Raw genomic sequence first — 13,480 nt, 5'->3', positions numbered from 1 at the left:
ACCACCAGAGGTTTATGTATCAGAATCTGAATCCAATCAGATAGCTGGGTTTGTGTAATATGCATGGTTAAAATGTGCTTGGTTTATAGTTTAGTGTGCTTGCCAAATCAAGTTAGTTAAGTTTAGATTTTATCAGATCACAGCTGTAGAACTCTGGACAACCATTAGATGACAACAAAAAATTAAGACTTTTCTGCATGTCTTTCCTGCAATGGTTGAGAATTTAGAGACAACAACAGTAGTACTGTGGTTAGTTCATGCTTCAGTGTATTTGGTACACCCTGGCAAATGGGTTAATGCAGTAAACCATGGTTATATCTGGTTTAGCATTCTGTACAAACAGACCCAGTGAGATGAATTCCCAGGGAATCTTTACAGATAATTGTAGTTGTAATGTGTAAAACATTACTTAGCTATAATCTGTATTTGAAGAAAGCAGCTAGAATTAGCAAACCTATTTACTCTTTAAATTCTCCATGATCCCTAACCATATGATATTACCTCTGAATCCAGATTATGTGTAAACTGAATCTTGATGATAGCTAGAATCAGGTCTGGTTGGGCAAAGATTGGAACTCATGGAGAGTATGGATATTATGAGATTGAATAAATCTACATTTTTTTTGTCTTAACTGGAAATGGAGGGTAGTCCAAAACAGAGCAGGATACTTAGTTTCAAAAAGGCTGGTTAAAAAGCCATGTGGAATTTGAGATAAAGTGGTGGTATACTCATCTCCATTAGCTAATTTGCTAGTGTTTGCAAGTCTTTTAGTGAACAGGAATTCTGCCTTATCACAGTTGCTGCCCACAAGAAAATGTGTAAAGTATCTCCCCTGCGAAATTTAGCACAATGTTTTCTAGAGGACATGAATGTGAACAGATACTGGGTATGAAGCTTCAACACACCATGCATTTAAGCCTCATGAGTTCAGGATGAATGCCTGTAGAGACCTTGAATGCTGCATGCTTCCCTCTGAGACATGTTCTCTCAAGAACTGCAATCCTATTTCTGCTGGTATGTACTGTAAAGAGGCAGGATGAATCAGCAATGTGTAGCTGCTGACTGGCAATTGAAAGTGAAATATATTAATAATCAGTGATATTTGAGGACAAAGGGAGCCAAAGTTACTAACAGGCTTTTCAATCCTAACAACAAATGTGCACACAATAGTAAAAAGCAGTGTTTGCACAAATCACAAAGCTGCAGAATATATTAATAAGACAGCTTTGTCATTTTAACCCCTAATACACTCAGCTCATTAACATTTTTGGTTTACCATGTTATCTAAAGCCAAAATGGTCATCAGAATTTTAAAATGCTATTACATCTTTGGTATCTATTCTCTTTATATGCTTTAGTAATGTAAAATAGTACATCTAAAAATATTTTGCCTGTTCAAACTCTAAATTCAACAGGAAGACCAGATATCCAGATCTGCCATTAATCAACATTTTGGGCATAAAGAAGCAAGTACATTAAGAGAACAATAATGACAACTTAATTACAATTTATTGCCCTTCAATGGTGCTCAAAATCTGTTGCCTGAGGTACCTATCATTTAATGTTTATATAACTAAAATAGGAAATGCACATTATCTTAATAGTAAATGCTCATTCCAACTATGTATGAATCTCCCATTATTATCTTAATGTGTGCATTAACACTGGAATGCAAATCCATTTTTATCATTTCCAGATATAATTAAATGTTGGACTTCTGTATTAATTTTGAATTATATATCAGGAACCTTCCAACCATTCACTGGGTGTCTGTGCTATGGAAACATATGTTGTGCTTTAAAAATAAGTCATTCAACTGTTAGTATATTTTATGTAATTTAAGAATCATGATATATCATGCTCATTTACAGCAAATGAAATTATATATAAATAACTAATGACTAAATAAATAATTTTACCCATCTTTTAAAAATCCAGAAAAATAATTTGATGTAATATCTTCAGAATAACAACAGTGGCAACAAATATGTTTGTTTATAAAAGTCTTTTTAAAAAATCAGTTTTATTACATCATATAAGCTTTCCTGAATTTCAGCATGATAAAACTGGTTTGCCTTCAAGATACCACAGAACTCTTAACAATTCTGCTGCAAATAAAGGAGACACTGAAGGAATAATAAAACATAAAGGTCACATTTACAGATGTTCATTTTCTTAGCAGTACTATATTGACCATTGTGACTAGTACTATAACAAAAGATATATACATGCAAAAATATATCAGAATGTTAAAAGATATTTTATCAAGATACTAGGATCATCACATGGTAACATGTATCAATGTATTAGGATAGATATAAAATTTTTATTTATTAAATTTCTATATCTCCTATCTAACTAATACAGTGACTCTGGGCAGCTATAGCAGACCAGGAGGCAGGAATAATTAATTATAAATAATATAGTAATAAAAACAGGAAATGGAAAATAAACATTGGATATTCTAAAACCAAAATTTCTTCTATTTTATGGCTGATGTTTTAAGATTCTCTCGAGGGGCTTTTGGTTAATACCAAGAAACTGTTAAAATATTTTTGTAAACTATGGGTACTATATTATAAGAAGAGTTGGTCTTTAATTTAAATTGATCTCAAGCCATTTAGTGTACTTGAGGTCAAACTATGTATTTTCTGTTTAACCATATTCTATTTTTTTAAAAAGATGAAAATGGATTGACGGCCTAATTCACACAACTTTACAAATACTTTTGGTACCTGATTAAGAGTGATATTTTCCTAATTTATAAATGTGGTTAGAATAGAGACAGAAAACTGAGAGCAGAAAAAGATATAGTGGTCTATTCAGTCTGTCGTTTGAGGGTTTTTGTTTGCTTGTTTGTTTTGCTTGTTTGTTTTGCTTGTTTGTTTTGTTTTTAATTAATTATTTTTAATTATTGTTTTTATTTTTTAAATTTAAATTTATTTTTAACGTTTGTTGGATGATGGACAAGTGTTTGTCCTAATGTCAAGTGTGGGAAAATCAGGAAGTTCAGGCAGTTCAGATATGCTTGATGGAATTTGGGAGGCATATTCAAATAAATTGACCTTTTGTAATTGTTTTTGTTTGCTTTGTTGAGCAATTCTTAGAAAATTAAAGAGATATTGATCAGTAAACTCGTGGTTGGCATATATATGCATATGTGCGAGCGAGTGTGTGTGTGCGTGCACACACACACTTTGTATGCCTCTCTTAATTCCATAAATAGAAGCAAGTGTGTAGGATATCTAATGTATTTTTCTATAACTGTTACAAAAAGTAGTGTTTTGGTCTCTCTTTAACAGCCTTGATGTGGCAGTATGTAATAACATGCTATTTAGTTAACATATTTTCCTCTCTTTACAGAATGATGGCCTGGAACAAATGTCCTAAAATATATGCCTTGTACAGCAATTAGATTGTAACCCAGTGTGTCAGATTTCATCAACATTCTTCACAGTTGGAATTACTGGAGTTGAATTTCATCACAAATGAAAGGTACTAGATTGGGAAAAAATGCATATACCTACTACATCTACCATAGTTATAGTGGCTGAGATTTATGGCTGTTGTAGTTCAATACTACTGGAAAGTACCAGATTGGGGAGCTGAAATCAAGTATAATGGCTTTGTTTTCATGACATCATTAAGATAATATTTGACAACTCAATTCATCCTTCCTGCAGTGGTGAAGTTAAAGAATTAGGAATGCATGCATACTTTTAAGGAGTATTTGTATTCAATTTACACAGCAGTTTATAGTTTTAGTGTAGAGAATGAAAGTAATGGATTCTGCAGAAGTAACATTGAGGGTATTTATTAAAATTGGCATTAAAAACTTTTATTGATTTTGCATGGGGTTTTTATGAAAAGAACACAAATCATCCATTTTAAAATAAACAACACTGTAGAAAAGTTCATTGGAATATTTATGACCACCAAAATACCCGAATCCAAGCTTAATGTAACATAAACATGCTAAATGTTTATTTTTTTTCATAGTATGTATATATTGCCCAGTTAAAATTATGTAATAATTTAGTCTAAAGCATTAAAACAGAAAAATCAATACAAAAATAATATAGCAGGATCCAATATCCTAGGATATGTATATTTGCCTTCATTTATAAGAATAATATAAAATGAAGACTGGATACTAGAATAAAACTGATAGCAAAGTAGTAATTATAGAAGAAACCCCAGAATTAAAAGTAAATACAGTGGTACCTTGCTATCGGGTGAAATCCAATTTTTTTTACTATCGGTTCTGTGGGTGTGGTTTGGTGGGCGTGGTGTGGCTTGGTGGGCGTGGCAGGGGAAGGATACTGCAAAATCTCCATTCCCTCCCCACTCCAGGGGAAGGATACTGCAAAATCCCCGTTCCCTCCCCACTCCTGGGGAAAGGATATTGCAAAATCTCCATTCCCACCCCACTCTAGGGCCACCTAGAGGTGGTATTTGCCAGTTCTCTGAACTACTCAAAATTTCCACTACCGGTTCTCCAGAACCTGTCAGAACCTGCTGGATTTCACCCCTGCTTGGGTATGTATCATTAATTGGTTCCAGGAGGTGTGATGAGTACCAAAAAACGATGAGTACCAATCAAAATTTTCCTGTAAGGAATAATGTAATGAATCACAAGTCAGCCAACACCGACAAGTTCTAACTTGTGGTTTGAGTACCAATAAACAATTATTACCAGGACAAAATTTTCATGTCAAAATGCCTTGAGCACCAAATTTAATGAGTTTCAAAGCAGTTGAGTACCAAGGTACTACTGGCCTGGAGAGATATGGTCTTCATACTGGTACTATGAAGACCATAATATGAACACCATGTGAATCTCTCTTGTTGTGGGTAAAACTTCCCTCTGCATAGTAGGAAACAGACCGGACAGCAAAGAGATACGTTGCTGGTTAAACACACAGATACTCACAGACTCTGAACGGTGAAAAAACAAACAGTCTTTACTCTTAGTGAAAAAACAAACTTGGTTTCTCAAAACAATGATAACACGTCTTCGAATAATCACTCTCCAACACAAAACATAGTTTACTTACAGTTCTCTTCAGTCACACACAGTCCCTCTTCAGAAGATCAATCATCAAATAACAGAAGCAGGCGCTCCCAGGCTTCCTGTCTACTTTTATGGCTGCCTGATAATAGCACAGCCAATCATTCTTCCTATAACATTTAAAGACACAAACATAGATTTTCTATATATTACCTACCCAACCGTAGGATAAATATCCAACATCTCTGCAGAGATTGCCTCATGCACCTAATATGGTTAATACCAAAACCTCATAGGAAGGCATATACAACATCAGCCTGTCCCTGTTAACTTGCAATCTCTTTTAGGCTAATTTCTAGAATATTTTATCAAATTAAGTTACTGATATTTTAAATTAAGTATTGATAACTGATATATCAAATGATATATCAGTTAATCAATAAAGTAATTATTTTTAAATTTTTGGTGTGGATATTTTTCTTGGATATTTCTGCAATATTTAGAATTTGTCAACACATGATGGTTTATGGAAGTTTCACGCATCTGGAACTGGGATAGGCTCACAGGTTGCAAATGCACCCAATAATAAACACATAAATACAGGGAAGAACAGATCATGTTATGTTTCTCAGGGATTCCGTGAGCCTATTCAAATACATTGACTATTGGAAAAAACCAAGACCTAGAAGTCTTAATGAAGGAAGTCTAATATGATTAGTAGCCATTACTAAGGAATGAAACTGATAAGTGGAATGCAAGAATTGAACCTCACATATACTTCAAATGCAACTTATTTGAAAGGGGTAGGTAGGTAAGATGGAAAATGGAGAAGTAGCAGCATTAAATGTGAAGGAAGCACACACAGTGTGGAAATCCAGGAGCTTTACGTTGAGAGTCCATAAAAACCACTTCAGTTCACGTACAAGGAAGAGAAAAGAACAAAGAAATAGCACACTCGGGACCTATTTCTAAGTGCTATGTTCTTGCTATGTATCAAGCAAGCGGCTCAGACAAAGAAACACAGCTTAAAGCAGAAGTTATATTCAGCTGTACCTGTTTTGATCCATCAGTTCACATATTTATAAGTGGATTGAAAAACTAATTTGGCATGTTGTCATTCTAATTTCTCATAATGCCCTAGCTTAGAAGCCTGTCATTTACTGGTTCTGTGTAACACAATGACTGACAAACTAAGCTCATTTTAGTGTAATGTAGAAACCAACAAATCTGTTTAGTTAGTGCTTCAGTGTGCTATCAGAAGAAACTACAGTTGGGTTAATGATGGACAAGTCTATCAAATGATCATACCCAAACTATGAATACCCAAAGTATGAAAAATTAAATACTTTGACTCAAATTCAGATAATGTAAAATTACTCATATCCCAATTATTGCTCCTGGTAAGCAAAATTTTGGTAAAATCCATTAGACTTTATGCTGAAATTTTTTACTATTGGTTCTGTGGGCATGGCATGGTGGGCATGGCAGGGGAAGTATACTGTAAAATCTCCATTCCCACCCCACTCCAGGGGAAGGATATTGCAAAATCCCCATTTCCTCCCGATCAGCTGGGATTTGGGAGGCAGAGAATAGATGAGGGCAGGGCCAGTCAGAGGTGGTATTTACTGGTTCTCTGAACTACTCAAAATTTCCGCTACCAGTTCTCCAGAACTGGTCAGAACCTGCTGAATACCACCTCTGATGTAGTGTGACTGTATTTCTATTATCCTTCTCATCTTTTCTACTACTTTCTCCTATTGGTATCTTATGATTGTACTACTTTGTTGTTTGTGTGTATACTGAGAGGTTATGCACCAGAGACAAATTCCTTGTGTGTCCAATCACACTTGGCTAATAAAGTATTCTACTCTACGCTACTCTACTCTACTCTACCCTACTCTACTCTACTCTACTCTACTCTATTCTATTCTATTCTACTCTACTCTAATTTCTTTTGACCATTACATAAAATTGGTTTTGTCCAGAAGAAGGTCATTGAAACAGTTTGCTGTATCAAACTTAAAAAAAAAGATTAGGGTAGATGATTTCAGGAACCTGCAAAGAGAAAGGAATATGGTTTAAGACTTGGCTACATACATTCTATCAATGATACAGGAAAGGACACCACAACTCCAAGAATTGGATGTTCTCCAAATTTCATAGATAAATAAAAACTTACTCAGTTTTGAAGATTTATTTGTTCTTGTTTAATTGGAATTACATTTGTATCTTTTTCCAGAATACTACCAAAACTTTCAGAATTTCCAAAGAGGCACAGGTATGATACCTGTTAATTCTCATTATAGAGTTTTCATATATTTGTCAGTTCAAATATATTTGAACTGTGAATTATAGCATATGATTAAGTACACCACAAAAACCTGCCATTTTATTGCTGTCCCTGAAAATGGAGTTCTTTAAGGATAAAACTTCACAAGCAAGAATTGGGAAGCCCCAACTATACAAAAAAGATGTATCCAAGATATATATATGATGACCCTATGTCTTTTTATTATAAATGTAGTCCTTTATTTCAGAAATCTTTAGATTTATTTATATTTATCCTTTGGATTATTTTTCAAAAACTCATTATTTGTTCTTTTTGTCATTTAAGATTTACTATCCAAATATATCAGTTAATGCAGTCTTTCACATTCATGTGGAAAATATAGAAACTGAATTGTCTTTTTTAAAATGAATTTACATATTTACATATACTGTTTGAGTTTAGATATTTTTATTTGAATATACATTTTTGTGAAGTTTTTTTTAGTTTTGCTCTTGAATTTTCCTTTGTAAAGCAAAGTTATAAATGGACTTTTTATCCATATCAACCTCTTCCAGATTTGTCCCTTTTTCAGATTTGTCCTTTATTTTTTTCAAAGAAAAATATGGTCACCATAAAAATATACAGTGACCAATATAATAGGACACATATTTGTCAAGGAAGAATAGTGCAAATCCCTTAAATATCAAATATAAAGAAAAATCTAATTATGTTCAGATTAAAGTATGTTTGGACAGAAAAAATACAGAGTAAAGGTTTGCCCACTTCCCTGGTGGGAATAAAAAATGGCTTAAATGTTTAAAGTTTTCTTTGTAATTTAGGATTTAACATTTATACTTTTCTCTTCTTACTAATTATAGGCAAAATAATGTATGCATTTTGAAATTTGATTTCACATTATAATTTTCTGGAGAACAAAAGCTTTCTATTAACATTCTTTTTCAACCTCTGTTTCTTTAGAATAAAAAACTGCAATCTAATTCAAGATAAAAGTTTCATTAGAAACTAATCAGTAAGTTAAGAACCTGTATGCATAGAGCACAATGCCTGCAAGCACCAATGGGCGTATCTGGATGCTTTTATTAGAAAATAATTGATCAGGGGACTATTGCCCTTGAGACTATGTGTGACTATCTGAAAAGTTTTATCAGGATTAGTTGTAAACACTGATAAACAACTAGTCCATTCATTCAGCAATTCTTCAAAATTATGGAGGCACTGGACAACTAATCAAGTGCCCATTCCCAAAGTTATAGCAATTGCATCCACCCCAGTGGTCATATGATCAAAATTTAGGTTCTTGGCAGTATATCTGCACATATGACCATAGGGGCACATCCACTCACCCCTTCCCCACCCCTCTATTTCTGCCCTTTTGGCTGCTCTACACAGTTCTCCTACTTATGATTGTATGACTGTAACCTTGTTGCTGGTATCCTTACGATTTATATTGCCTATTTCCTAATATGATTTGATTGCTTATTTGTTCCCTATGACTATCATTAAGTGTTGTACCTTATGATTCTTGACAGATGTATGTGTTCTTTTATGTACACTGAGAGCGTACACCAAGACAAATTCCTTGTGTGTCCAATCATACTTGGCCAATAAAGAATTCTATTCTATTCTATTCTATTGCACTTGACAGTAGTGTCCTGGGGTTGAAGTAGAGGCCCGTAGCCTTCAGTAATCTCCTCCATCTGCCACCACCACTGGGTTTCTACTTCTGCCTCAGTGCTGTGCCACAGAGTATTGCCTCAAGATCCATGCTGCAGCCAGCTGCCACAGCACAAACCCCAGCCACTCTGCCAGCCTGAGTTCCAAAGCCCTGTCACACCTTCAGGAAGAGCGGCTAGAACAGTCAACAGTTGCCTCACATAGGACCAGACTGGGTACTCCTTGTCAGCAGCGGGAAGAAGATAACAAAAGTTAATTGAGCATGAAAGCCTGTGGAGCACAGGGCAGCAAGAGTGGTTGGAGTTTGGTCTTTGGTCCTCAAGTCCCCTTACGCAGTGCATTGAGTGCAGAGCAGGAGAAAAAAGCTCAAAGTGGCTTGTTGCTAAATACAGGGAGAGGCCTTAGTAATTGAAGACAGCTGACTGCAGCCTGACTTCAGAGACAGCTCTGACCCATGTTTCTGCATGGGAAACAATTGACTGATCTCCAGCTCTTGTGTGATGTTCTTGTGGATTCTGCTCATGAAATTCTGAGCCTGGACTGGCTGATTAACCTGACTTGGCTCTCTGAACTTTTGGATTTTGGATTTCTCTCCTGCTGAAAGCCAAACCATTTAAGCAGGCTTGCTTTTTCAGAGCTTTTTTTTGTGTTGATTTATGATCCTCCCGTGTTTGCTGTTATTTGTTTACTTTTGAAGTAAATTGCTAATCTCCATAGGAACTCTGCAAATGTGTAAATGAAACCCAACGCAACACACTTACCTTACCAAGACTAAGGCCTGGGAGGGACAAAGCCAGGATTGTCTAAGATTGGAATGGGTCCTGGATGAATGACTAATAGGATTTGGTAAATGATGGCAATAGGGAGTGTTGAGATTGTCATCACTAAGCACTTTACAACTACATTGTTTAGCAACATAAATTCCACTCCCAATTACCATCATACAGTGCATTCAGAAAGTATTCAGACCCCCTTCCATAGAGAGGTGTGTGCCTTTCCAAATCATGTCCAATCAATTTAATTTACCACAGGTGTAGAAACATGTCAGCGATGATTAACAGAACTGGGAGGCACCTGAGCTACAATAAATTTCAAGTGCTGGTGCAAAGGGTCTGAATCAGTGGTGGGTTACTACCAGTACGCAGTGCTTTGGGCGAACTGGTAGCGCCGACAATAATCTGATAGCAAATTGGTTGCCCCCGATGTTCAGATTGGCCTGCCTGTCCGCCCACCCGGGCTCCTTTTTTACCTTTATCTTCTCAGCTGATTAGTGCGGCAGAGTGGATTGCCATGCGAATCAGCTGTGTTCTCCCGAGTAGAAGTGCGGAAGTGGAAAATTTTTGCAAATTGTGCATGCGTGTGCAGCACATGTTTGGCACGCACATGCACACGCATGAAGCGTACACACAAAGTGCATGATCAGCGAACCGGTAGTAAAACCGGGAGGAACCCACAACTGGTCTGAATACTTATGCCGGTGTGATATTTCAGTTTTTTGTTTTTAATACATTTACAGACATTTCTCAAATTCTGTTTTCACTTTGTCATTATGGGATACTGAGTGTAGATTAATGAGGAAAAAAAATGAATTTCAACAACTGTAGAATCAGGATGCAGCATAACAAAATTGACAAAAGTTAAGGGGGTCTGAATACTTTCTGAATGCACTGTAATTCTTGGACTACCTGTAGATCTATTGTACTTTCTCTGAGATATAAAGATGGAAAAAGACATGAGGATATATTCGGGACCCACAAATTGGCCACCATATCAAGTCATAGGTAAACAATCAGTTATTAATTGAATCATAATTGGCTTTCTTTACAAATGTTAGTTGCTGGAATCAAACAATGCATTAAACTAAAGCCAAATAAAAGAATATTGCAACTAATTAGATAAAACACTAAAGTAAAATTGATGGCCCTAGTTATAAATATAATATATTAAATTAAAATTAGATTACATTCATTGGGTAAAAATTATCCAGAAATATAAATTAAATATAATATAATTTAAATATAAATATAAATCAGGTTGTCCAAAATTTTTAAGATTTGGGATTGCTTGTGCAGTTTTTGCCCATTAATGAGAGTTGGCAAAATTTGGACAACCTTTGTTATTATATTTCTAGGTAACTTTTTAAACTGGAAATTAAACATTCAGACAAATTGCAGATGAAGATTAGTTGTGCTGCTTGTATTCTCCTGCCCTCACTTCTCATTGCATTTTCTTAGCAATATGGATGTGCTCCCCAATCTCTTGAAAGGGATTGGGAATTAACTGTCTATCCTTCAAAGATAAATAGGTGTTCTGCTTTACATAAACAAAAAGTGATGCCAAAAACAAGATGTTCTGAAAAGTAAAGGACAGATTGAAAAATAGATTAAGATGATAAAATAAATGAAGAGTGAAAGAATATGGGAACTCCAGACTCCAGATTGGAAGGTGACTTTATTCTAAGCTTATTCACCTGCATCGTGCAGAATGCAAAAAAGAATGGGACAAATAATCTCAAGAAGTAACCTGTATGTTAGATCAGTGGTCCCCAACCTTTTTATCGCCGCGGCCCGCTGAGCGCGCGCAGGGGTGGGGGCACGGCCCAGGAGCTTTTGCGCACGGCCCATTGCGCACGGCCCAGGAGCTTTTGCGCACGGCCCAGGAGCCTTTGCGCTGCAGCGTTCATGTCCCCCGGCCGCTGCGCGGCCCGGTGCGAGGTACTCCACGGCCCGGCACCAGTCCGCGGACCGGGGGTTGGGGACCACTGTGTTAGATAACTACTCTCATTTTGTCTGCCTTCTGCTTTTTCTTGGCCTAGAAAATGGTGTTATATTATGAAATCTTGCTTTCTTGGGTTCATGTGTGCTTGTGAAGGGATGAGGAGATCTCATTTGACCCAACTCCATTGGGACTAGTTAAGGACAGCACCTTCTGGTGGCTGTTGTCCATGGAGTGCTTTCAAAAACAAACAAATGCTCACTCTCCAGGGTCTTGTCCACCAGGCACTTGTTATTTAGAAAGTATTTACCTGAGATAATGTATTTAAAATCCAAATCCAAAAAGGACTTTACTGCTTTATGAAGGCCTTAGCCTGATGAACCAGCATAAGAAGTGACCTTTACATACAGTCCAAACGTATTAGTTATGATACAAATATTTGTGGAATGCAGTTACCTCATCAGAGCCAAATTACAAGTATCTCTACATTAGAAATGGGGAACTTTGAATGACATAGCCAGTGATGGAGGATCCTTCAAGTTGTACTTCAGCAATACATATATGGAGAGTCATAATTTTTCCTGGCCCTGGTATATGCTATCCCTGAGGATAGGATGGGGATGACAAACATTAAAGTCCAAGTAAAATGAAATATAGAAAAATTATATTTAGCCTACTAACAGCAATTCCCAAAACAGTTTCCCCTATATTTTATATATATCTATATGTTATATAGATATAACATATCCACATATATATTGAATGGAACCAACAAGGTAGCAAGTTAAAATGAAATGGATAAAAATGACAGCAACATAAAGTTTGGCTCAGATGAAGCTTGAGGTCTAGTGTTTTCATTGATACACCCATCTAGAGTGTTTTTTTTTTTTTTTTTGGCAACAATATAGACATGGTTAGTCATTGCTTCTTGCAGGACATGTTTTGACTCCCCAAACTAATTTACAGCTCTGTTTTGTCTTGGTGGTCTTCCACCTGAGTACTGACCAAATCTGATGCTTTTTAACTTTCTTAGTCATGATTGATGAAATGCTGCTAACTTGCTGGACATGCTTGCTAAGTTACATGCTGGATATTCTTGCTAATTGAAGTTTTAGGTAAACATGGATATGATCACTTTTGTTAAAAATCCCTGTTGAACTCACATGAGACAGATTAAATCTCTTGATGAATTGTAACCCAATTATTTCAGATAAAAATATTATTTGAATTTGTTTTGCTTAGGCAATAAAATGCCATGACAAGCTGAAATGTCTTATTTTCTGAAAATACTTATTTTAGAAATGAACAATCTTGACTTCAACTTTCAGCTGATTCAAACTGGTGACAACTCTTGAGTTTAGACACTGGAAAACTTCTGATCTTTCCATTGTCTAACCATTTAGGACAGTGATGGCTAACCTTTTTGCCATTGCGTGCCAAAAGCGGGGAGCGTGGGGGGGGGTCACGTGTGCACATGCTGATACTCATAATTCTATGCACCCTGCCCCCCCCATGCATGTGCGCGCAACCCTCCCATGCTCCCCCCACTTTTGGCACATGATGGCACAGTGGGCCCTGTAGACCCATTTTGCACTCTCCCCAGGCTCCAGAGCCTTTCTAGGAACCTGTGGAGGGCAAAAATAGCCTTCCCTACCCCCCCCCCCACAGAGGCCCTCTGGAGGCTGGAAATGGCCTCCTAGCCCACCAGTTTGCCAACTGGTGGGCTCAGAAGGCTTGAAAATCAGTGTGCCGGAGCTGAGCTCGTGTGCCCACCGATATGGCTCCGAGT

The 13,480-nt window shown here is 36.4% G+C and overlaps 1 long non-coding RNA gene across 1 annotated transcript; it reads left to right on the top strand.

Moving 5' to 3' along the window:
- Positions 1-1,414: 1,414 nt before the first annotated feature.
- LOC117679870 (uncharacterized) lies at positions 1,415-7,337 on the top strand. Its single transcript, XR_004595476.3, has 3 exons — positions 1,415-1,548; positions 3,365-3,496; positions 7,252-7,337. It is a non-coding gene; the product is annotated as an uncharacterized LOC117679870 (long non-coding RNA).
- The last annotated feature ends 6,143 nt before the right edge of the window (positions 7,338-13,480 follow it).

This window comes from Pantherophis guttatus, chromosome 8, assembly GCF_059756535.1.
Source record: "Pantherophis guttatus breed Tessera chromosome 8, ASM5975653v1, whole genome shotgun sequence".
NCBI classification, from domain to species: Eukaryota; Metazoa; Chordata; class Lepidosauria; order Squamata; family Colubridae; genus Pantherophis; species Pantherophis guttatus.
This window is presented reverse-complemented; position numbering and strand designations above follow the sequence as displayed.